A 25,523-nucleotide genomic window follows, 5' to 3' on the forward strand; every position below is an offset into this window, starting at 1 on the left:
CAGCAGCTGCTGGGGCTTGGTCTGGGATGAGCGCGCTAACATTCAATAACATAACATTGATATATATATACATAGCGCAAACACATAGCATTACATTGCAGTAGGCGTAACAGTGGGTGGAATAGAAGGCGTGACGTGTAACAGTCGCGAAAGATAAGGGTGAAAGTAGGTGTAACTGGGAGTTTACTTAGACATGTGATGCGAACGTAACAGAATATGTCATGGATGGGCGGAAACATAGGAGGGGGGCTACCTAAGGAGCCGGGACCTCTAACCTAATGGTGCGCGAAAACTGGCAATGACGTGTTACTAGGAGAAGTTGGGGGCTACGAACTCTGTGCTAGGAGCAGAGACTAGAGTCTGGAGGGTCGGAGCGACATGTACCTAAACCCTATCTGGTATCTAATGTTTAGGGAACATGTTGATATAAACTAGAAGTCATGAGGGGAAAAGCTAACCTGATTCTAAGACTGGACCATGCATTATTCTACATGTAGTGCGTGAAGAATATTAAATGACCATTAAATACAGTATTTCTCTAACGTGGAGCCGAGAAGGCTAGACAATGACGGAAACTATTGATGCAGTTCAGTAGCTTAGGAATGCAGAAGAGGAGGACTGAACTGATAGCAGGAACTATAACATACTTTTGGCAGACTCAGAGGCAGAGCCGGGCTGCACCGGGCACTGCTAGGCAGGAAGTAAGTGAAAGGTCGAGGATACAGGTGGGGGCTGTATCGCTCCTCAGCGAGGCTTTCAGGAGACAGGAGCTGAATCTGTGGTCCGGGCCCTTTTGAGGCCTAGAAACGGGGACTTTATAATTGAATAACGTGCACACTGAGAAACGTGGCAACATTACTTACATAGGCCTGATATTCGTAGTATTCACGAGGACTGGAAAATAGCATACCAGAGGTGGACACAACTGTAATTGCGTCTTTAATCAGAAATGGGGAATAACATATGCATATTGGTCATGCATACATAACATATGATGGATGAGGCGTAGGGACACAGAACATGGCAAAATTTACTTTTCCACAGATTTCCCTGCTTAGGGTGATATAACATGGGCATTGACCCATTACTGAAGGGGGACTTGCCAGTTCTACGCCTCTCTGAACCCAGTTAGGTCCCTCCGCCTACACTCTCTAGGTCCACTGAACTGAACCATGGGGAACACTTCTCCTCACCTGTGGACTCCATCTGTGCAGCACATAACCTTACTTTGCTCACAGATGCATCCCAGTAGACAGACAGTACCACAAAGGCAAGCGTGTGATGTGGCCCATTCCACCCCTTGGGTCTGACTTCTGACCCCCACCCAGGAAAAACTGTGACCACAAGGACACAACTAACAGGGGCAACTGACAACGGTCAGTGTCAAAACTCAGGCCCCAGGCCATCCATGAGTCTCAAACCTCTAAGGTTTCTTAACATGGGAGGCAGTGGCCCCAGCTGCCTTGCACCCTTTGTCCACTTCACCTCCCACCATTTCAGGGGTGGTATCCTAAGACTGGTCCTTTAAATCATGCTCTGTTCCCTTAGGCTGGACATGTGCTTGCCAAGCTAGGTCTTCCAGGGGAGTACAACTACCCCCAAATGGAAACAAATCCTGCATGTCTTGTGCAAGAGTCTGCCTAGTACGGGTCCCCAGCCCCCTGTTCCTGTGACAGTGACAGTGCATGGAGCTCCCCTATGCCCTCACCAGGTCAGTCTTGAGGTGTTCTGATCTCAGAACCAGCACCTTTGTCCCACTGGGCCTCCCACTGTGGACTGCTTCCACCTCCTGCCCATTCATCTGGGCCTCTGCACCCTCTGCTGCTGAGAAGTACTCCCAGAAACCAGAACTAGTAGGGTGCTTGTGGTAGCCATTCCCCAGCTGTCCTATCACTGTGGGACTCCCATCAGTGGATGGTTTCCTAGTGCAGACCAGGTCTCTCCTTAGAGCAATCCAAGCACTCGGGCTGGAAATGGTGCACCCTGGGCCTCTTTCCACCCCACCCCCATTCCATTCTATACTCTTGGAATGGGCATGGTACCATTTTCCCCCTTACTACAGTATGGCCTGTCTAGGCCACTGTGGCCTGCCCCCTCACTCTTAAGTGGAATCCCTGAGCCACCCTCTTTGGGATCACTTACCAGTGCCATCCCAGACACTCTGGCACTTGCAAAGGGGTCTGTCTCATTTGCAACCTCCCTGGGGTCAGAGAACTTAATTCAACCAGGTGTTGATATAGCTCTGGAAAACAGTGACTACACATATGCTCTCTAGCAATCAATTTGTGCAGCCCCTCATTTGTGTTCTCCATACTACCCTTCACTCAACCATCCAGTGCCCTGCAAAAGTGATCCACTAAATCCCTCAGGACTTTTGAGACAGGTTCCTACTGCCCCTGAATCTCAACCTGCTCTCTTCTGGGGCAAAGCCATAGTTCTTGAAAATGATCTCATTCATGGTGGGATACCACAGCCTGTCACTCCCATCCAGGGCCAGTAGGGCATCCCACACATCACCAGATATCTGCCTCCAAGGGATAGCTCCCCAATCCTCCTCTGAGATCCTATACACTACTATGGTGAGCTCATACACCTCAGACCACCTGTCAATGTCATCCCCCTCCCTGAAGCCAGGCACAACATCTCTGGGTGTGTGGACCTTTCCTTCAGCACTCAACATGGTACTTTCACTGCCACTATTAATGCAAGACTCTTCCAGCTGCTTAGTTTTCAAGTTCAGCTTCTTGAGACTGGGCTTCTGGGCCAGTGTCTCCTTGGCTAGGGCTCTCCTAGCCCTTCTCATCTGCTCTACAGCTCTCTCAGCCTCCTCCTTCTCCTCTCTGAGCTTAGCCAACCATCTCTTTATTTCCTCCCTCCTGTCCTCGACTCCTTTAGGGGCAGGCCTCCAGATAATATGCTGCTCCCTGCCCTAGGGGGACCTTCACTTCATTGGCTCCCTGACCCACATGCCATCCCAGATTCTCCACTGAATCCTGGTCCACATCATTCACATCAATCACTACATCCTCCTCCTCTGCTGTCACAGCTGCACCCTGGGCTTCCAACCAGGCTTTCAGTACCTTTTGAACCTCCACCTTCTTCGTGAAGCTCAACATGGAAAATCCAACCTCCATGCACAGATCCTTGAGCTGGGCCACTTTGTGAATTTCGAGCTTAGCCAGTACAAAGTCAATTTTTGCAGGTACAGATGTAGAGCCTCTAGTTAGAGACATGATTTTAGCAAAAAGAATAAAATGTCAATCAGGGTGAATAGAAAAAATAAAAATGGCAATCATAGAGAGTTGGGAAGAAAATGCCAATGAGAATCAGAGATAATTAGCACAAATTGGTCTAGATGTAGATAGTAGTGGACACCAAACTGTTGTAAGGTACTGCAAAAACACCAGTCCTAAACTCACTGCTAATCACCAATGTTAGCAGAGGTATGTTGGCAGAGGTATGCACCCTGTCTAAGTAGGGACCACAATCCTAGTCAGGGTAAGTCAGATACACAACCTAAATTAACTTGTGATCACCCTCTGGTAGCTTGGCACAGAGCAGGCAGGCCTAACTTCAGAGGTAAATTGCAAAGTACTTGTGCAATACTTAAATTACATTAAAACTGTGAAAACACCACAAAAACACTCTACACCAGTTTAGAAAAATAGAGAACATTTATCCGAGTAAACCAAGATGAAATCAACCAAACTCCAATCAGTAGAACTTGAGATAGGAATTTATAAAGATTAACTCCAAAAATGGTGCGTCAAAGTTAATAGCACTAAAAGGTTACTTGATGTCACGCTAGACTAGTGTAAATGTAAAGTTCAGGCCTGCCATGATGGAGTCAAAAATGCCTCAGGTCTCAGACAGGTCCTGCTGACAAAGTATCAAGAATGGAGCAAGTGTTGACGTCGAGAGCCCGATGCATCATCATCAGGTCTTGCAGAGGGTTACCGCATCTTTGAGTCCTATTGAGATGCAGGTGCTAAGTTGTCAAGTTGCCCAGACTGTCATCGCCAAATTGTGTTGGTGGGAGAATTGCTGTTGTCAAGTGCCCACTGCGTTGGCATCGAAGGCGAGGTGTCAGCGCTGATCGGCACAAAGTCGCAGTTGCATCTGCATTGAAGTAGATACAACTGCAAAACTCCCCTCTGAGGCCCAGGACTAGATTGGCATCTCTGGCAAGGGAGGAGTTACGGTTGACAGCGTCCAGCAGCCTAATCAGGTTGGAAGGTAGTCTTTGATGGCCCTGAAACTTCAAGAAAAGGAGGCAAGCTAGCAACCCCTTGGAGAGCCTGGGTGCAAGAATGTAGGACGCAGGTCCAGTCTTTCTCACTCCCAGGCAAGAAGCAGCCAGCAGCAGGCCAACACAACAAAGCAGGTCGAAAAGCGGCAGTCCCTACTGTAACACAGTAATCAGCAGGCCAACATAGCGAAGCAGTTAGCAAAGTGGCAGTCCCTGCTGCAGCACAGCAACTCGTCTTCCTGCCAAAATATCCTTGCTTCCAGCACAGTTCCGGTTTGGTGCTGTCAGGGGTCCAGTACTTATACCTATATGTGTCTTTGAAGTAGGAGAGAATTCAAAGAGGCCTTTAAGATACAAGGTTCCTGCCTTTCCTGCCCTGGCAACGGTCTCACTAAAGGGTGTGGGGACTGGAGCAGTCCCATTCAGGTGCAAGTGTCAGCTCCTCCCTCCCAATCACCCTAAGGAAGGCACATGAGGCTGGTGACGGGCTATCAGGGTGCAAATGTCACACCCCAGCTCCCTTTGTGTGACTGTCTAAATGGAATGCACAAAGCCTAGTTGTCACCCAACCCAAATGGATATTTAGAGACAGGCAGAGGCACAGTATGGTTAAAGAAAATACCAACTTTCTAAAAGTACCATTTTCAGACTTACATTTTAAAGTCCAAATTCAAAATTAGTTGAGATTTTAAATTGTGAGTCCAGAGAAACCAAACTCCAAATTTCTATCGGCTTCCAATTGGAAATTACATTTAAAAGGTGTTTAAGGCAATCCCAATGTTAACCTATGGGAGAGATTAGGCTTACCGCAGTGAAAAACAAATGTAAGGGTATTCTGCTACCAGGACATGTAAAAACTTAAAAGTACATGTCCTACTTTTTAAATACACAGCACCCTGCCCAATGGGACCACCTATGGCCTATCTCAGGGGAGACTTGCATGTAATAAAAAGGAAGGGTTGGGCCTAGCAAGCAGATTACATTGCCAGGTCGAAATGGCAGTTTAAAACAACTTCACACACAAGCTGTGCAATGGCAGGCCTGAGCCATGGTTAAAGGGCTACTGAGTGGGTGGCACAGTGCTGCAAGCCCACTAGCAGCATTTAATTTATAGTCGCTGGGCACATATTGTGCACTTTCCTAGGGACTTACAAGTAAAGTAAATATGTGAATTGTGGCTAAGCCAATGTTACCATGTTTTAGGGAGAGAGCACATGCACTTTAGCGCTAGTTTGGAGTAATAAATTGCACAGAGTCCTAAAGACAACACAAATGATTGTCAGAAAAAGAGGAGTATGCAAAAAAGTTTGGGGGTCATCCTGTGGAAAGGGCCAGGTCCAACAAGAACCACATCCAAACATTTTTCCAACTTATTTTTCTTTCAAATCACAAATTCTCACTGGTACTCATTTATTAATTTTTCCGTTTTTCACAGTCTCTCACATCCTACATATATGTTATATATTTGGGTGCTTTGGTAGCATAAAATAAATTTGCATCAAAACCCTGTGAGACATTTTTCACTCGCTACTGTGAAATCTGTGATTCTTTAGCATAATGACAGCCTCATACAGCACTCCAGAGTTTGGAAGCATCTTTCAAGTATTTTGTTATCTGCTGGAAAGCAACAGCCAATAATAGGTCAATGATTTGTGTTTGTGTTTTTGTGTTAGTCCAACTAGTGGAAAGGCTGCCCAGAAAAATATTTGCAAATGAAAAGGGGGTGTTAGTACCAAAAATAGTATTAATTTGTGACCAGACTTGTTTCCTAAACTGCAAACCTTGTGGACATGAAAAAAAGTAAGTGTTGAAGATCTGTCTGTGGAAGTAAGCAAGACCAACAAACATCAGGGATATTAGGATGTATTCTGTGCAAGGAAACTGGTGTTAACAGTAGCCTGTCATAAATAAAAAAAAGAGTTTGTGTAGCGCTAGCTGCTCTGGAATATTTCCTAATTTTTGTCCAGATCCTATCCCAAACAGAAATGGGCCAGTGAGCACCCAAGTCAGTTTCCCAAGAAAGCTCAGTTTTGTTTTTGGCTCTTGTCATGGATGGGATTAATAAGCAGGAGTAAAGAGCGGAGGCCGTGGGTAACCTACGAAAGATGTTTGACCAATTATAATCTGGTGATGGAGAGGAGGAAGGTAAGGATATAAAATAAGAGTGGGAATCTAGAATAGCTGAGCGTAAAGCTAGAAATTTATGTGGAAATGAAGAAGGCAAATGAAAAAGAGAGCATGCTTTTGAAAAAGTGAGGAAAGTGTTATTCTCAAATAATTGATGCACCCACAGATTACCCCTGTCCCTCCAGGTTCTCCAATAAACAGGTTTATTTTTAATGCAAATTAAGGGGCTTATTACCAAGCAATAGCGATAATTATCGCTATTGCTTGGTTAGAGACAAAATTTTAACGCTGAGCTGCGGCGATTTTTACCGCAGATAAACCTTGGTATTACCAAGGTTTATCGCAAATGCGATAGAAAACGGTCGCAATGCATGAATATCGCTGAAAAGTCAGCGATGTTCATGCATTACCGAGCTAATGCTCTTAGCCATGTTATCCACCTCCCATTGGATAACATGGCTAAGAACTGCTCAGGGCAGGTGTTAGCTTTTGGAGATATTCGCGCTTAGTGCGAATATCTCCAAAAGTTGGTAATAGGAGATAGCGATGTTAGCGACTGTTTCCAGTCGCTAACATCTTGGTACGCCCACTTTGTATGTCATTAGGGATAAATATCACTGACATGCAAAGTGGGGCCCAAGATGGTCGCTATCTCCTACTAGCTGTCGCTAACTGGTGTTAGCGACAGCTAGGTAATAGGGAGATAATTTTATCTCCCCTTTCTTGGCTTTTAAAGCCAAAAAAGCAGAGATAAACCCCCTTGATAATATGCCCCTCAGTTTTTATGCCATATGGTGGAATTGAGAAATGTATCAAAAGCATGTGGCTCAAAGTGATGATGATTGTTCAAACTTTTACAGGAAAGTTTTATAATTGGTGTTCCTAAAGTTTGTGGCTTTGTGTGAAAGATAGGTATTCCTGGAATGAAAATGGGGAGAGGAAGGAACTCTCTAGATCAATCCATAAAGGAGAATCTGGAGAGGGGTCAGACAACCATTTGGATATGTGTCTTAATAAAAAGGCTTTATGATATTTGGGAAAATGATAAGCGAACACCTCCTTCTGATTTTGACGCAATAACTTTAAAAAGGACATTCTAGGTTTTTTATCTAGCCATAGAAAGGCGGTAAAGATGGAGTTAATTTTATGGAACCATTTTGTAGGAATGGATATGGGAATACTAGAGATAAGATAAAGGACAATGGGAGTTAACATCATTTTAATAGTGTCAAAGCGTCCCCACCAATAAAGAGATAGAGGATACCATTTGGATGTGAAGGAGCTAAGCTTCTCAATACATTTATTGAAATTGAGAGAAATTGATGTTTTAATGGAGGAGGTGAACCACACACCAAGATATTTTATGTGAAGTGGGTTCCAAGTAAAGTTAGAAATGAAAAAATCTTCTTTAAAAGTATATTTAGTTAAGGGTAAGATTTCACACTTATCATTGTTTAATCTGTAACCCGAGACCGAGTAATATGATTGGACTTCATTTAAAAAGGCCGGCAGGGAAACATGAGGTTGAGAAAGATATAGAAGTATAGCATCTGCATATGTAGCTAGTTTAACTTGTAAAGAATTTGAGGTGAAACCCATAATGGATTGATTGTGTTTTATTTTGGATAAGAAAGGTTCTAAGGCTAGGTTGAAAAAAAAGGGATAAGGGACAGCCTTGTCTCACTCCTCTAATAAGAGTAAAATAGGGGGAAGTAAGACCATTGGCAAAAATTGCAGCTTTAGGGTTCGAGTAGAGCAGGGAAATCAAGGAGAGGATCTTCGGGCCATAACCAAACCATTTTAGTGTCTGAAAAATGAATGGCCAATATACTCTGTCAAAAGCCTTTTTATCATCAAAAGCAAGGGCAGCAAGGGACTTTGAAAAATTTGGTGACTTGGAAATAATGTCAAAGAACAGACGGGTGTTGTCATTGACAGAACGCCCTTTGAGAAAGCCTGTTTGTTCTTTACCTAAAGGTTGAGGCAGATAAGATTCCAAGCGAAGAGCTAACGATTTAGAGAAGATTTTGTAATCTATATTAACTAGGGAAATGGGTCAATAGTTTTTGCAATAATGTAGATCCTTTCCTTCCTTTGGGATAAGACAGATCAGGACCTCCAGGAACATGCCTGAGGACTTACCAGAAGCTAAAAAAAGAGGAAATGAAAGCATGCAATTTAGGTAAGATTACTTGGGGAAAATGCAAAAAGAATTCAACAGTGAAGTCATCTGGGCCAGGAGCTTTATCTTTCTTAAGGGATTTAAGGGCTATATGTATTCGCAGAATTTTGGCGTTTGCGATCGCAATTCAGGTAAGTGGGATGTAATAGCCTTGCAAAATAAGGAATCGCAAAATAGTGATTCCCTATTTTGCGATTGCATTTAAGGAATCGCAAATTGCGATTCCTTAAATGCAATGTAAGAGGCACAGAAAATGTGCAATATGGCCATAAGGAATCGCAAATTACCACCAACTTCAAGTTGGTGGTAATTTGCGATTTCTTTGAAAAATGCACTTTTTTGCATTTTTCAAAGTGCCATGTGGCACACATACATGCCCTTAGGGCATGTATGTGTGCCACATGCGCACACATGTACATTTCAGGGGTGCAACAGGGTGTCCTTTTGGCACCCTGGCACCCTTGAATTTGCATTTGCAATTTGCGATTCTCTAATTGAGAATCGCAAATTGCGAATATCTCCCCATTCATTCCTATGGGCCTCTAGGCTATAGGAATGAATGGGGAGGTATTCCTTAATAGCGAATCGCAATTTGCAATTTGCAATTAAGGAATATGTAGGATTCACAAAATTATTTGCTAATCCTACATACATAGCATTTTGCGATTCTCAAATAGCGATTCTCAAAAAATCACTATTTAAGAATCACAAAATGACTTTTTGATACATAAGTGATTTGAATAAATCAGTCTGAGTCATGTCAGACTCCAGAAGATCTAGATGTAAAGACAGAGTTGAGTGCTTGGGGATTGAGGAGAGGTAAAGGGAAATATCATCATCAGAGGGAGTAATTTTTGGTGTATAGAGTTGTTCATAGAACCAAGTAAATTCTTGTCGAATATTGGCGTCTTTATAATTAGAAGTGTTAGTGTCTATTATTATAGATTCTATGTCTAGCTTATGTTGTTTGGTCTTAAGATAATTGGCTAACAATTTAGCAGATTTGTTTTGTACCCCATTGAATTTGGCACTAGTCTTTAAAAGAAATAGAGAGGCACTGTCAGTCGTATCTTTATTATACTGGATCTTAGCATTAATTAGATCAGTTAGAGACTGATTCGATTTGGAGGTATAATAGGTATGCTCTAATTTTTTTATCTTAGAGAGGAGTTCTGTGTTTAAAGCTCGGCCATTTTGCGTTTGTTAGAGGTCTATCGAATAATAAAGTCTCGTACAGAGGCCTTAGAGGCATTCCAAATTATATGAAAGGGCATAATGTCTTTGCTACTTAAAAGAAAGTATTCATGAAAAAAAGAAATAAAAGAGGATTTAAAGTGAGGGTCCAGAAGCAGGGAATTATTAAAACGCCATCTCCTGGGATGGTCAGAATAAGGCAGGATATCTAGGAGGATGGAAACAGGGACATGATCGGAGATGAGTATGGGGCCTATATCAGCGGACAATAAAGAGTGTGACGTGAAAATATAGTCAATTGTTGGCTGGGTCTAGTGAGGTGAAGAGTAAAAAGTAAACTTTTGCAGAGACGGATTACATGGTCTCCAAGCGTCAGTTAGATGAAGATGCTTTATAGTTTGTGTGAAAGTTTTATGTGCTTTTGATGTGGTGAAAGAAACTTTGGATTCCCGGTCCAAAAAAAGGGTCAAATACTTGATTACAATCCCCAGCAAGGATTACATTGTTAGTATTGTTATGAGAAATCAGTTGGTGTAAGTGGGTCCAAAAAGGGGTATCACCAGTAGTAGGAGCCTAAATATTAAAAAGAGAGAGCGAAACACCATCAATCTCTAATTTGGTAAACAACCATCTACCCTCATTGTCCTTCCCATGCAAAAGGAGGGAAATCTTCAATGATTTGTGAACTAAGGCGATAACTCCATTTCTTTTGCTATCACCAGGTGAGAAAAAGACTTCACCAACACAATTTGTCTTAAGCTTTAAGGATTCAGACTCTGTGAGATGAGTTTCTTGCATCCAGTTTAGATAAGTAAGATAATACCTGTTGTCTTAATAGGGGAATTTAAGCCTTTAACATTCCAAAATAAGTAATAAAATGAACCAGCCATAATGCAAATATCATTAAAAGATAAATCAGCAGTAGGTTTGGAATAGTCCTGAGGGAAAAATAGAGGATTTCCTGACCAGGTGATATGGTCGATTGCTCTGGCTGCAGATAGAACTTTAGGTAAGTCTGTGTAGTCTAAGAAATACAAAATGAATCCTCTTGGTTTCCTTCCTGTAGAGGAACGTGCTGAAGAAATAGGGCCCAAACAGTGGGCACGCTATATGTTAAGAAGAGTATCCTGCGGTAAGTTAAAGACTTTAGGAAGAAAAGATTAAAGAATATGATAGGGTCTGAGCCTTCAGAACCCTCTGTTAATCTGTAAATACGGAGGTTGTTGCATTGATTCCTGTTTTCAAGGTTTTCAACTTGTTTTTGGAGTGTTGATACTTGGGAGTGGAGAGAATCCATCTTGATGTGAGATGAGGCGAGAGATTCAATGCTGTGTTCCACTGTTGTTACTCTGTTCCCCAAACTTGACCAGTTATCAGTTAATAATTGTAGCTTTGAGTTGGTCTCCTCCATAAAGGGACGAAGAGCTCTGATTTTCTCCAATAGTAGGCCCATGGAGACTGAAGAGGGTTGTTTAGGAGGAGAAGGAAGGTCCTTCTTTAAGCGTTTGCTTGGCGTTTTATTAGTGTTCGAGGCAGCTGTAATGGTGGCTGACCCGGCACCCTTAGGTAAGACATTTGTTGAGTTATCCATCGCCAAGCAATGTATACTGAGTTGGAGCAGAGAGTGACGTAAATCTTGAAATAAATGAACTCAGTACCTAAATATGGAGGAAGAAAAGCAGCAACCCCTGAATGAAGTACAACAATATAATATGTAAAATAAGCTACAGTCATTGTGAAATTAATTTCCTCCTATTCGTAGGTGATACGATGTGCGTTTATTTCCTGCATAAGTAAGATGGAGCAAATGCAGAAAAGAGCCAGGATAGAGTCAGGAAATATTAATGACCAAAGGCTGTTTAAGCTTGCAGGTAGAAGAGGAGGAAACATGAAACATGAAGCCTTACATGTTATGTGGAGTGTAGGCGCACAATGAAATAATTATGCAGAAAGAACCTTGAACCATTTGGGGAAATCAGCGACCAAGCGCTGAGGAGCGAAGTCAATAGGAGCTGCTGAGGCCCATATTTACTTTCAGCGGGCCAGGAGAGAGGGAGCCCTGGACATAAGTGAAGAAAGCAACAATCCTTCTTGAAGATGCGAAATTAATTGTAAATGGTGAAACGCATAATTAGAGTAGAGGAATTCCGTGACTGGAATCTGCCGAAGCGCAAATCAAAATGGCATCCGCTACAGAAACGGAACCGCTCTAATGAGCAGATGAAGATAAAGGCAGCTTACGTTCCATTGGGGCAAATTCTGTGTAACCCAAACTGAGCAGCAACAATTAGGCTATCTGTGCTTACATTTGGGAACACCTGCAGGCGGTATGGAGCTCGTCAGGTACGCCGACATCTTCCCCGTCCCAGGAGAGTCAGGGGCTGGTGGCTATTACGCTCGGGCCCTAGCCACGCACCCCAGTCCTACTTACTTCTACTCTTCTAATTATGCATATCCACTTTTACTCACATTCTTACTAACTTCTACTTTTGCTTCTTCTTACTCCTACCTATTCCTACTTCTACTTCCTCCATACTCTGACTCCTGTTCCTAGGTATATCTATATCTACTCTTATACCTAGTTATTCCTTTATTACTCCAATTTACACTAATTTTTAATCTTAATTATTTTCCTCTTGTCACTTTCATTCCTAGGTACTCTGCCTAACTCTGCAACTCTTCTATTTCCCTGTTCCTCTCTTTATGTCTGCCTAACTCTCTGTTTACCTGCTTCCCCTGTTCTTCTCTCCCTCCCCTTTGTCCCTTTTTGCCTCCTTGTTCCTCTGTATCTGTCCCTGCCCATCTGTTATTGCTCATATTTTCCTGTCCCACTGTCATTGGCTCCATGCCTTTGTCACATTCCATCTCTGTGCTACACTGTCCTTCTCTCTGTCCCTCAGACCATTCATTATCTAGCTGTTCCCATGCCTTCTCTGTGTTCCTTAATCCCTGCCTCTCTCTGTCCTTGTCCATCTGCACCCTGCTTCCACTTTCTTCTCATTCTCTTTTGTCCTTTTCCTTCTGATATTTGGCCTTTCTCCCTGCACTTCTTTCTCATTCCCTGTCTCCTATTCGCTGTTCCTCTTTTCTTGTTATGGTGTTCCTCTATCTGAGACCCTATGCGTGGGATGTTAACATGTATACATAAAATTCAGGGCAATATTTATCAAAGTTGTGTGTCGCCCTTGCGCCATACAAGGCAACACAAGGGTGAAGCAAAACCTAGAATGAGATTTACTAAGCCACGCAATGCCACTTCGTGTGGCCCTGCAGAGCTTGGTAAATCTTCAGTGGCGCAAAGCAGCGCAAGTAGCTGCCTTGCCTTACTATGCCCCAGGCCCCAGTAAGCCATTCCAAAGGTGGAGCGTGGATGTTCTCACACATCCACCCATGGATTTTAGGGCATTCCAGAATTACCATGAGTGGTAGACTTAGGAGTACGTCAAAATGCTACGCCTACCCATATCTTTATTTCTCCTCCTTTTTCTCTTTCTATGTGTGCTACATTCTGCAGCACACACAGAAATAGAAAAAGGCCTCAAATGATGGTTTGTGTGCAGGAAGGTCCCACTTTCTACACAAAAATAACCCTGGCTGCAATGCAGGCACCCTTGCAACATGATGCAAGGGTGCCTCCGTTGGTGCTCGGCAGCAGATAGTGCACCAGTGCAAGGAGAGGACAGGAATAATGTTAAATATGGCACATTCTGGGTCACTGTCTGTCACTCTATGCAGCCCAGCAAGGTGTCTTGCTGCGCAACATTGCTTGACATTTTGGAAAATAGGCCCCTTGATTTTGAGCCAAAATTACAATTTCTTTAGAAAATGAATGTCCCTACATTGCCCAAGGGCATGAGGCAGTTTCTTCCCCCTCGTGACTTTACTATAGAAAGAAAGCAGTTTATATTTTTTAGGTCGAGCATCAGCGCGCATGCACTGTCTGCAAGACCTAGGGTATTCACTCCACGGAGTGCAATTTCAGTCGTTCCTTACCATTGGTCAACTTTTAAATCGCTTTTGTTTCCTGTCTCCTTATTGGCTGGTGCTCCCAATACATCACTTCTGTGTTTAAGCCAGGAGCCCCGGCCAATTACAGTTTCCCTGCACTGTAAGTCTACATGTTTTTCTTTAGGGACTACTTATTCTTAGTTTCCATGAGGCACCCACATATGTTTTGGGGCGCCATGTGACCACTTATGTATTTATAAACATGACATACTTAATTACAGTACGGTGCCCGCTTTTGTTTACACAGTGGTTAATATTTGAAAGAACGGTGAGTGAGCGTAAGCAGTTTGGAGACTTCATTTTGGAAGATAAGCCAACTGAATGCCTGGTATTTTGCTTGTATAAGTGTCAGGAAGGGGGCTTGGGGGGCAGCCGACTGCAGGGAGTTCCCCCCCGGGCAGTTTGTGAGGGGTGGGGGTTGGGGGGGCAGGCTTTAAGCCAGCCTTTTTGTAGTTGGGCTCTTTTTATTTATAGCTCAAATGGGTCCCAAGCATAAATGCTTTGGGCTCCTGCTCCCGGCCACCATTTTAGGTTTGGTGACCTGGTGGCTGGGAGCGTTGGCATGTGGATTGTGTCTATAGTCTTGCCTTCAGAGGTGGTGCATCAAACAAGCCATCTGCACTTAAAAACGCTGAAGAAAAAGAGAAATGCCTACTTCAGGAAAATAAAACGTTCAAAATCAGATTTCTTCAGGCGTCAGTTGGACCAAGCCAAAAATAGGCCGAGAAAGCTGTTTGAGCTAATTAGAACACAATCCAAGGAACAACCCCAACCACTCAGTACTGCGGGCGAAGCACCCTCCTGTGAAGACTTCGCCTCTTTCTTTATCCAAAAAACCGACAACATAAAGAACGATCTCCTCATTGACTTAAGCCTCTACCCCAAACCCCAATGCACAGCACCCACTGAACTAAAAAACAACGCCACATGGTCATCCTTTGTCACCTATTCGGAAGAAGAAATTGGTAGACTTCTCATCACAGTGAAACCAGCCAATCACCTCACGGACCCCCTTCCTGCCAACGCTGTCAAAGACCTTACCCCGTCACTCCTCCCACTCTGGACTAAAATTATCAATAGTTCACTTCAACAAGGGACCATCCCCGACTCCCTCAAAGTTGGACAAGTCACACCACTACTAAAGAAACCTACAGCAGACCCTTCCGATCTAAATAATTACCGACCCATTACCAATATTCCGACTCTTGCCAAATTGTTGGAAAAATGCGCACAAATACAACTGACTAAACACATTAATCAGTTTGATCTACTCAACCCTCATCAATCAGGCTTCAGAGCAGACCACAGTACAGAAACTGCTATGACTCACATAATTGATGACGCCCTTCAAATTCTAGATAAAAACGACACCTGCCTCCTTATCCTTCTTGATCTCTCCTCTGCATTCGACACTGTCAAACATGAGAACTTACTGGACCTATTAAACACAAGAATGGGTATATCTGGAACGGTGCTCATATGGTTCACGTCCTTTCTACACAACAGATCGCAGAAATTCAAGAGTAACAACTTGATGTCTTCGCCAAGACCGGTATCTCTAGGCGTCCCACAAGGATCCACCCTATCCCCAACTTTGTTTAACCTAGTTATGGAACCACTCACCACCTTGCTACAAGCATCCAACGTTCACTTCCACATGTACGCCAATGACACCCAACTTTATCTCAAATTACAATCTCCCAAAGACATTATGCTTTTAAATTCAACGATCAGAAGCACCCAATCCTGGCTGGCAGCTAATCATCTCAAACTCAATGCTCTCAAAACAGAGTTCCTCCTGATTTCCCCTCCTGCGAAGCTCACTACCGCTCAAATCTGGCTTAAACACCTAACCGCACTCAATGTTCATCCAACCATCGTGGACTCAGCAAAATCTCTAGGCATCACACTTGACATCAACCTCAACATGCAGGAGCACATCAACAAGGCAACTAAGGGTGCGAACTACCAGATCAATACCTTAAGGAAACTCAAACCCTTCCTTCCAGCCAAAGATTTTCATACTGCGGTACAAGCACTAGTCATCCCATGAATAGATTCCGGCAGCATCGCCCTCTGCGGTCTCCCCCTAACTACTACGGCACCCATAAGAGCTTCTCTAAACGCCGCAGCGAGACTCGTCACTGGATCTAAAAAACACTCACACATTTCCCCTGACCTGAAAGCCCTGAACTGGCTGCCTTTTGAAGCCAGAATACATCTGAAAATCGCCTGCATGACGCACAAGGCTGTCCACCTGAGCACACCCGGATACCTCACCCAGAAGCTGACGATTTCTGGAGGCTCCAGAAACACTAGAGGCACAAACAATCTACTGCTAAAGCCCCAAAGATTCCGCAAGGAAAAAACCTATAAACGCTCCTTCTCAGGAATGGCACCCAGGATCTGGAACTCAATCCCCCCTGAAATCAGGCTCATCTCCTCTACCATAACTTTTAAGAAAGAAGTAAAGGCTATCCTCATGGCTAAATACACTTGAATTATTACTGGGGATGATATTTACAGACACTGTATCATTCAGTTCTAGTGATCTTTCTGCATTTCGGTATGACTCGTGATATTGACCTACCTGAGTGTTTACGCCACCATGTATTTGTACTTGTATTTTATTGATGTGGTATGTGATATGTACTTGTACTTTATTGATACTTTATTGATGCATCTGTCTGACCATGCTCCCACATGTACCTTCCTCACCCCAATTGTTATTTACTCACAGGTTGTACCTTTCGGCTGTAAAGCGCTCTGATATCTGCAAAGATCTTGTTCGCGCTATATAAAACGTCCAAAATAAATAAAATAAATAAATAAAAAAAATACATAGCTAAACTTTCAGAAATATGCATATTCCACATCACGTTACATGATTTGCTTACATGAGCACGTGGACATACATGCCTCTTTACAATCCACGTTTAAAAATCTAGGTTTCATGTAATGACATTGAATTGTCTGTTTGTGTATTTATTTCTTTGTGTGTCTGAGTGCGTCAATGTGTCTGCGTAATTAGGTTTGAGTGTATTTGCTTATGTGTTAGGGTGTATTTGTGCGAGAATGTGCGTGTGGGCAAGTCTATTTTCTATGCCTGTCTGCGTGTTTGTATTGCGTCTTTCTGTGTGCCTTTGAGTCAGCGTGAGTCTGAGTACTTATGTTTGGATGCATTTGTATGTGTGTCATGATGTATTTGTGTGTGAGACTGTGCGTGTCTCCTGTGTGTCTGAGTACTTAAGTTTTAATGTATTTTGTGTGTGTGTGCCAGGGTGTATTTTTTCATGTTGGCAAGTCTATTTTTCTGTGCGAGTGTTATGCTTGCTCGTATTGTATCTTTCTGTGTGTATCTGTGCGTCCGTGTGTTTCTACGTACTTATGTTGGAATGTATTTGTGTATGTGTCAGGGTGGATTTGTGCGTGACTATGCATGTGGGCGAATCTACTTTTCTTTAGCTGTATTTGTGTCTGTATTGTGTCTTTCTGTGTGTGCGCCAGTGTGTGTCTGAGTACTTAATTTTGAATGCATTTGTGTGTGTGTCAGGGTGTATTTGTGTGACTGTTTGTGTGTCTGTGTGATTTTAAGTTTGACGATATGTGTGTGCGTGTCTGTCTGCACGTGCGCTTGTTTTTCTTTGCTTTCACAAGTTCATGTCGGGTCAGCACGGCCTCCTGCTCTCCTTAGGCTCTGTGTAGAATATGTGTCTCTGCAATGTGACAGTGACCCTCGAGGGCTATATCTGTAATGGTCCAAATCTGAGACGCAAAGCTAAACAGCTACACTTTATTCACACCGAAGTTGTCACCTTTCTGTGAAAAAACAACTGCCATTTGCTGCAGTAGAAGTGCCAACTGTTGAAATGTGAAAAGAAATTCTATAAAACTCACAATATTCTTTTGTACCGTAGCAATCATCTTTCTATTTGTTTTAATAATCATCTAGATATTATTTAGACAACTTTAGCAAACACTTTTAAGTAATTTCTTTACACAGTTTTGGGTATAGATTTCATAAGGTATAAAATACTGGCTTAAACGGTTTAGGGAAATAAAAATATGAGCCAGTCAAATGAAGGGCCATAAATGGCCAGGGTGCATTCCCACTGCTGTTCTTAAGCTTCCAAATTATTTCTTATAGTGCGTCAAACCATGTCATTTTAAAGTAGTGTAAATAATAATTAATCATCCATGCTAATTTATCCTTAGTTTACAAGTGCCACTCTCTTTTTAATTATTTTCACTGGCCTGACGAACAAAAAAAGGCTCAGTTGAGTTCAATGTGGTTGCCTGCTTTTCAAACCTACATCACATTCCCAAAAACATGTTCATTCAATTCAATTCAATTCAAAAATCTTTATTCGACTATTAAAAAACAGCCATAAAAGCACAGACAATATAACACATACAAATTGCTGCTTATTAAAAAAGTACAGACATTGGTGACATCCATTACTAGTTTATAACACAAAGCTTTCCCTTGCGGAAATTTATTTTAAACTAAACAGGGCAGTGCTATAACTTGTCAAATGATCTTCTAGGCTTATGAGGAATTTCATAGCCAATTTATGGGACCTGATTCCACGGTTAACAAACAGGGGCTTCAAATAAAAATTCCTAAAATTACAGTAAAATTTGCAGAACAATATAAAGTGCAGCTTGCTTTGTTTACTCTTAATATCACAAGGGCAGGGCACCTCATCTGAAGGACATATCTTCATTTTTGAGAAAGCAACACGATAATGTACAATACCACATCTCAGCCTCAATAAAACAAACTGATGCGGATGAGTCACATGCAACAGGTAACCATTAATTCCCTCTTCTAACATATATGTTTTATATAAAGCCACAGTTGGTTTACTTAGTTCCATTTTTGCTCTATGTTTTTTTCTAAATGACAAGAAGGAGGCCTTAAGTTCTTTCTTTTTAATAGTTAGTATTTTTCCAGGGTTCAACCATACCGACATATTAAATAAATTTCCCATTGTAGTATTAATATTGGAATTTTCGGGTCATCGTCCAGGTTTAACCAGTCTAAAATGATTCACCTGGTAAAAGCAGTTTCTTCATTTTTCCAGATTTGGGCCCACAATAATAGGGGTCCTGCCATCAAGATGTCCTCTAAAAATTGCAGCCAACCTCATGATGTGCAATGGTATTTGATACAGAGGACAATTTTCTTCAATTTGTAACGCAGCACTATCTGGGTAGCCTCAGAGTCCTGCCCCATATATAGCAGTACTTACTCCTTTAGCTTTATAGATGGCAACCATCTCCTTAATTGGTCGTTTTTGCAATTTAGCAGCAAATTAAAAAATCCCTTGGATGGCCCTACTAATTTTAACTTTTGTATTCATGATATGTTGGGACCATGTACCATTATCTGAAAACAGTATACTAAGGTAGGAGAAAGAGTTTACTGTACAAATTGGGGTACCATCTATTTGTAAGGTTCTACAAGGTTTTTTTTAGGCCCACATACCATGGTGAACGTTTTCGATGTGTTGATTACCATCCTCCATTGTTCCATAAAACCTGAAAAACCATCCATCAATCTTTGGAGGTTACTGGGGTCCGTGACAATAGTACTGCATAGTCCGCATATAATAATATGGGTATCAGACGACTAGCCACCCTGGGTACATCAACTTGAATTTTCTGCAGGTAAGTATCAACCTCGTTAATAAAAAAGGGAGAATAAACTTGGGGCTAGCATGCATCCTTGTCGTATACCCCGACCCACTTTAAATTTAGGGGTAAATTCTGCCTTGGGGCCAAAACGAACCACGCTGGTTAGTTTTTCGTATAGGAATGAGAAATAGTTAACAATTGCCCAAGGTGCTCCCAGGTCGATCAGGGTTTGCCATAGTAAGTTGTGGGCCACTAAATCGAAGGCGCTACTCAAATTGGCAAAGCATAGATAAATGGAACCTATCTTTGCCTTAGTGTATTTGCCGATGAGTAGATCCAGATGAAGGCATTGTTCTACTGTCCCCAGACATTTCCTGAACCAGTACTGCACAGGCATTAGGATGCAATGCTCTTCAACCCATTCCTCCAACCTTTTAAGCAGAACCCTACTCATGACTCTTAAGGAAGTGTCCAGGATGGAAATCGGGCGAAGATTTTTTGGGTCCGTTTTGTCCCCCTTTTTATATATTGGGACAATAATAGACTCAGCCCATGTTTGTGGTGTTTTTTCTTTTGCGGCTGAGTTGAACACTCTAGTTAAAATGGGTCCCCATAATTCCGGTTCCGATTTATAGATGTCTACTGGGACTCCATCGGGACCTGGTGCCTGCCCCCCAGCGCTCTCCTGAATTGCCAGTACAACCTCTGCACATGTGATATCTAAGATGCAAATCTTCTCTTTGTGGACATCCCTATCTAATCTCCCCACTATCTCATTGGCGTTGTTAAAGAATCCAGAGAAGTGTGCCACCCATTTTTCTGCCGGGATTATTGAACCAAACTCTGGTACGTCATCATTTTTTTTAAAAAGGGGCATTTACAGTGTCCCAAAATAGTTTGCTGTTCTTTGTTTCAGTTGAGGTTATCAGGTTATCCCATGTTTCTTTCTGTAAAACCTTTTTCCTATTTACTAGAGCTATGTTATATTCTTGTCTTAGGGATTTGTTCACCAATGCATCTCGCGGTGTTTTGGATAGTGCATATTTGAGCACCTGGAGTGCTTTGGTACAGGTATTGTCAAACCACCCCTTCTTGTTTTTAGCTGTGTTACCGGGCTGCCTAGTTAGAAGTCTTTTAATATACATGGTTATGCAGTTAAAATTACTTATTAATACAGTTGGAGAAATATCGTTCTGAAGACAATAGGCGATTTTGCCCTGGTTATGTGTAATTATTTGCTTTAGTGTCCCACTTGGGTTTAACACCCGTCCACTTAATTCGGTTCCATTATTCCTAAATGGAGTAATATTGGCCCCTGTGGAAAAAGCTTCACCCTTTGTGCCCCAAAAGAACAAAGGTAAAGCCAGTAGATTGTGGTTACTCAGAATGGAGGGGACGATGATGGGGTTTCCACACCTTAATATATCCTGGTTGGATACTAATATGTGGTCAATGTGGTCAATAGCTGAGTACATATTTCTCCCTATAAAAGTTGGGAATACTACCCCATCTTGTCCGCAGCCTCCCCTAAGTAGGAGGAGATCGTATTTGGATGCAATCTGGTTTAAGGCTTCCCCATACTCACTGTGGCAAAAATGGTCAGCTTCGTTCCTGTCACCACAAATATGGAAGCTTGCTTGGGGGTTTGAGGCATTACATGCATGTATATTAAAATATTCTATCCATAGTAGGACATAATCTGTACTAATTGTTGCTAATTGGCATTCTAGTTGCCAATCAAGGGCTGCTACCACATCAATATGTTTAGAATCAAAAATATTATTATAAAAATGTACTAAAATAAGATCTTTCCCTCCCTTCTTGCTTAGCCATAAGATCTGAGCATGAGGTTCCACTAATATAACTTTTTTAACCATTACAGATATTTTGTTGGAAATATGTATCTGCAAGCCCCCCTTTGCTCGACCCGATTTTGAACCAGTTGCTGGAAGGAAATGGGATGAGAAACCGTCAATATGTACAGAATTTATACACCAGGTTTCCTGGATGCATACAATATCATAACAGGAAATAAAGTTAACCCAGTCAATGTTCTTGACCTTATTTTTCAACCCGTTCACATTCCAGGTTGCTAGAGCATACCCTTCCCAGTGATGTTGACCAGATAACCCTTTGCATATCACTCTATTTCCAGATTGATCCCTCAAATGCCTCTCCTGTATCAGACGCCATATTTTTGACCCTCCCACCCATATGGGGGATCTTTATTATAAGTGTGCCATCACCGGGCCCTAATATACTTTATTGGTTATCATTAGAAAGGGAGGCGGGTGGCCCTTGCTGCTCTCTGTATAATGGTGGTGAGGAAAAGTGTTCTTCTGATCGGCATCATTTGTACCGAGACTCCACTGCTTTTTCATTGCCATCTCGTGTCAAACACTTCCACATGACCCACCTGGTCGTTTCTGCTGATGCCTGAGGAAAATCTAACTAACACAACAACAGCCATCTTGCAGCCTGAATTTCTGCCCAGGAACTGTCCCACATACAAACCCCCCCTGTTCTTGCAGTTCAACAGAAATCCATGAGACACTCACACCCTGTGTAAATGATTTGTTTTCCATCTCCTGCTCCCAGCCTGGTAAACGTCCTTGACCAGGTTATCTGGACAATGGTCTGACTGCTGGGCCTTGATCAGGGTGATTAAACAATGACCTGAAAGACCGGGCTTTGATCAAGGTGATTAAACAATGACCTGAAAGACTGAGCCTTGATCAAGCCGAGTGAAAAATGATTTGTGTACCAAGCCTTGACCAGGTCACCATCTACAAACGTCGTCTGGATCTGGTTATCAACTACAAACACTGCCCTGATTGAACAATGAACTAACAGCCAAAAGACTGAGATGAAAAAGTATAAAAGGCATGTAAGCTGTGGAGTAAAGCAGCAGCCTCCTCTGTCTTGTTTCTGACGAGCTTGGGACTCTGTTCCCTAGCCCGGGCTATTTGAATAAATCTGGGTTCCTCCTGCAGACGATGTCTCCTGTGTCTCCTTTCACTACGTATGAAGGGTATGGAAGGCTTGGGCGGTTCCCCCGCCGCCGAGACCCAGTAAGTGGGTTAATCCGGTTCTTCAAATGGCGCCTGAACAGGGACTCCACGAGCACGAAGGTCAGACCCGGTGGATTTGAGGAGGTGCACGGAGAGACTCCGACGGAGGTACCCTACCTGAGCGATTCTTGGAATCCGGTAAGCCGAACAACTTGCTCGCTGTTCCTCCCCACCCGGTCTGGGCCACATGACCGCGTTCTCGCTGGAGTCCCCTAGCAAATCATTTCTGGAGCAGGACACAGCCCCATGTCTGCAGAGGAGAACTACCCCTGTAAGGTACGGGTGGACTGATCACTACATTAGAAAACAAAAATTTCAAATGTGCACGCATCCTCATTTACTCCTTGTTCTGGATTGAAATGATTGTATAACGAAAGAGTGTTAATGTGTTCCACGTTACCTGATGTGTTTTAAGTCCATGTTCTGGTTTGTCTAAACATTGGGAGTTTGTAATAACCAATGAGACACTGTAGCTAGTCTGGTAGGGGATTTTGGGTACTAAGGTGAGATTTGGCACACCCTAATTCACTGAGGTTCCAAGTCTGTATGCACAGTTCTGTAGGAGAACGGAATCCCAGCGACATGGCGCCCAATCGTTGGTGGTCTTATTACATGACACTTGAGTAGTGCAACATTCGGTCCTTAACCCCTTCACTGTTGTTTCCGGTTAACCGTCGTGTCGGACAAACCTACCTATATTGACATAGGTCTTTTCAAGCTTGAATCTTTCAAAACGGTTTTCTTGAATTACTACCCAGGCGTGCTACAGAGTTTACTTTGTACCTCTTTCTTTCTGTGTCACTATGGCCGCGGTGAACATTCCGCAACATAGTCGCATTGAGGTGCGCAATCATTTGCAGACTTATAATGTTCCTGTGGATGGCATAGCCGTAATAATGGTGGTGAGTGCAGAGGTGGCTTACCTTTACGAAATCTTTTACTTGTGAGTGACATTCCCAGCTGTGAACCCAAATACTACTGTGTTTGACACGTACACTCCCACTGCTGTGCCACAGGAATATTCTCCGTATAGGGCACAGGAAATTCCTATTGATGCTTGGCAGCACCGCGTTTGGTTTGATGGCGCCCTACCCCACTCTTTGACAGCTCCGAGGTTAGGTCCTTTGTCCATTCCAGGCGCGACTTGGCCTGTTTTGGCTGGGTTTACGCCTCATCCTCAGCACGGAGCGTGTAACATTGCTGACTTGAGACGACTGCATGTAGTCGCAATCAGCGTGATTAGGTCGTTAGTGCAATACATAACCCATAATCTCCCGGGCGGGGCCCCAGGTGGTGCGGTGCTTCCTGCCGGACAGGGCAGAATGAAGCTTAGTCCTGTTATGATCACGCTGTGATGGGCAAGCGCCCACAGGATAAGGATGATTTTCCTTTCTGGCTTGCCGAAAAGTTTGACCAGCTGGAAGCGGTATTTCCTAACACGACTCCTGGTGAAAAACACAGGATTCTGACAATTAGCATGCCTAAAGACTTGACCCCAGAAATTTGTGACTGTGAGACATGGGGAAAAACATTTGCGGCAATCTATACGAGGTGTTACGGCACTCCGTCTATGACTGTTCTTTCGACAGTCCTTAAACGTGTTCAAGATGAGCATGGACCTGAGGCGGCTGTTGAATTGGGTTTGCACCTCTGTGGCTCCTTTGATGTAGTTTCCGATCTCATACTTGCGAATGTCAAGGGAGATGCGGTTAACTTTCAGGTGTCCAATGCTTTGCAGGCGATTCACGATGTCGAGAAACCCCGACAGTTAGCAAGAATTATTATGGCGGCTTATAAAACCGTGGGCCGTAATAGTGTGGGTCTCAAGCCTTTTTCTACTAAAGAGAAAAAACAACCCCAAGGGCAGAAGTCAGAAACTGACGAACAGCCCAAGACCAAAAAACAAAATTGGCCGAAAAAACAAAAACAGGGTAAACAACAACAACAGAGACAGGAGCCTCATCCTGCGTCTCCATTGCCTGCGCCCCCAGAACGTATTTATGACTTGCGCGATCGCGCGATGATAAAATCACCTGATCGTTTTCAGGTTTCTGATCAACGCTCTCCTCGTTCTTATCAGGACTCATCGGACTCATCGACCGGTGGTGGAGGAGGCGGCAGGGGTCGGGGTGGCCAGCAAGGATGCGACCAGCCCCACCCGAAAGACGGTAAAGGCAAGCAGGACGATTCTACACCGAAAAGACCCCAGTTTCACAAAAAGAAAGTTGCCGCTTTAACAGCGAGATATGCCACAGATAGTGAGAGCGCAGCTTCGGAATCAGACATGGGCTCTGACCTTGCTGGACAGCGCGGCGGAGATTACCATAGTGCGAGAGGCCCTGCGTCCACTACTGAAGGTGACAGCGACTGGCCGTTATGTTGTTGTGGAGACAGCTGACACTAGAGTAGCTCCCTCTGATAGACTTTATGAAATAGTCCTGTTTATTGAAGGTGACATACAGCGTACCATAAAAGGGGTATTTTGGGAAAATCTTACAACTACCTATGACATTTTGTTAGCGGAGGCTGACTGGGCCCCACCTTTTGTTCTCGCAGCTCCGAGGGGGGAGGAGGTAATCCTCCCTAGTTTCGCGCACACAGTCTCGAAGGAGCATGCGCTGAATTTTGCAGAAGAGTGGGCTAAAGCCCTTGCGCCGGCTCTGTACTGTACACACTGTGGTTGGGATAAATTTTCCCCACACCACGAGATTCCTTTGCGGTCTATGCCACAGCCTCAACCTCAATATCCCATTAGGCGCGAATCTAAGGCTTCTGTTGCGGAAATCCTTGAGCAATTGGAATATCAAGGAGTATTGAAACATGTGTGTCACTGATGAATAACCCTCTTTTTACTGTGACCAAGCCTGACGGATCATATCGTTTGGTATTGAATTACCGGCATTTAAACTCGCATTGCCGTACCTGTGCAGTACAGAATACTCACGGCTCTGCCTTAGTGGATAGTCTTGTGCGTAAGCGGTTTAAAACCACGCTTGACATTTCCAACGGTTTTTATACCCACCATTTGGATAGTCTAAGCTCCCAATGGACC

Source organism: Lissotriton helveticus, chromosome 5_1, assembly GCF_964261635.1.
Source record: "Lissotriton helveticus chromosome 5_1, aLisHel1.1, whole genome shotgun sequence".
NCBI classification, from domain to species: Eukaryota; Metazoa; Chordata; class Amphibia; order Caudata; family Salamandridae; genus Lissotriton; species Lissotriton helveticus.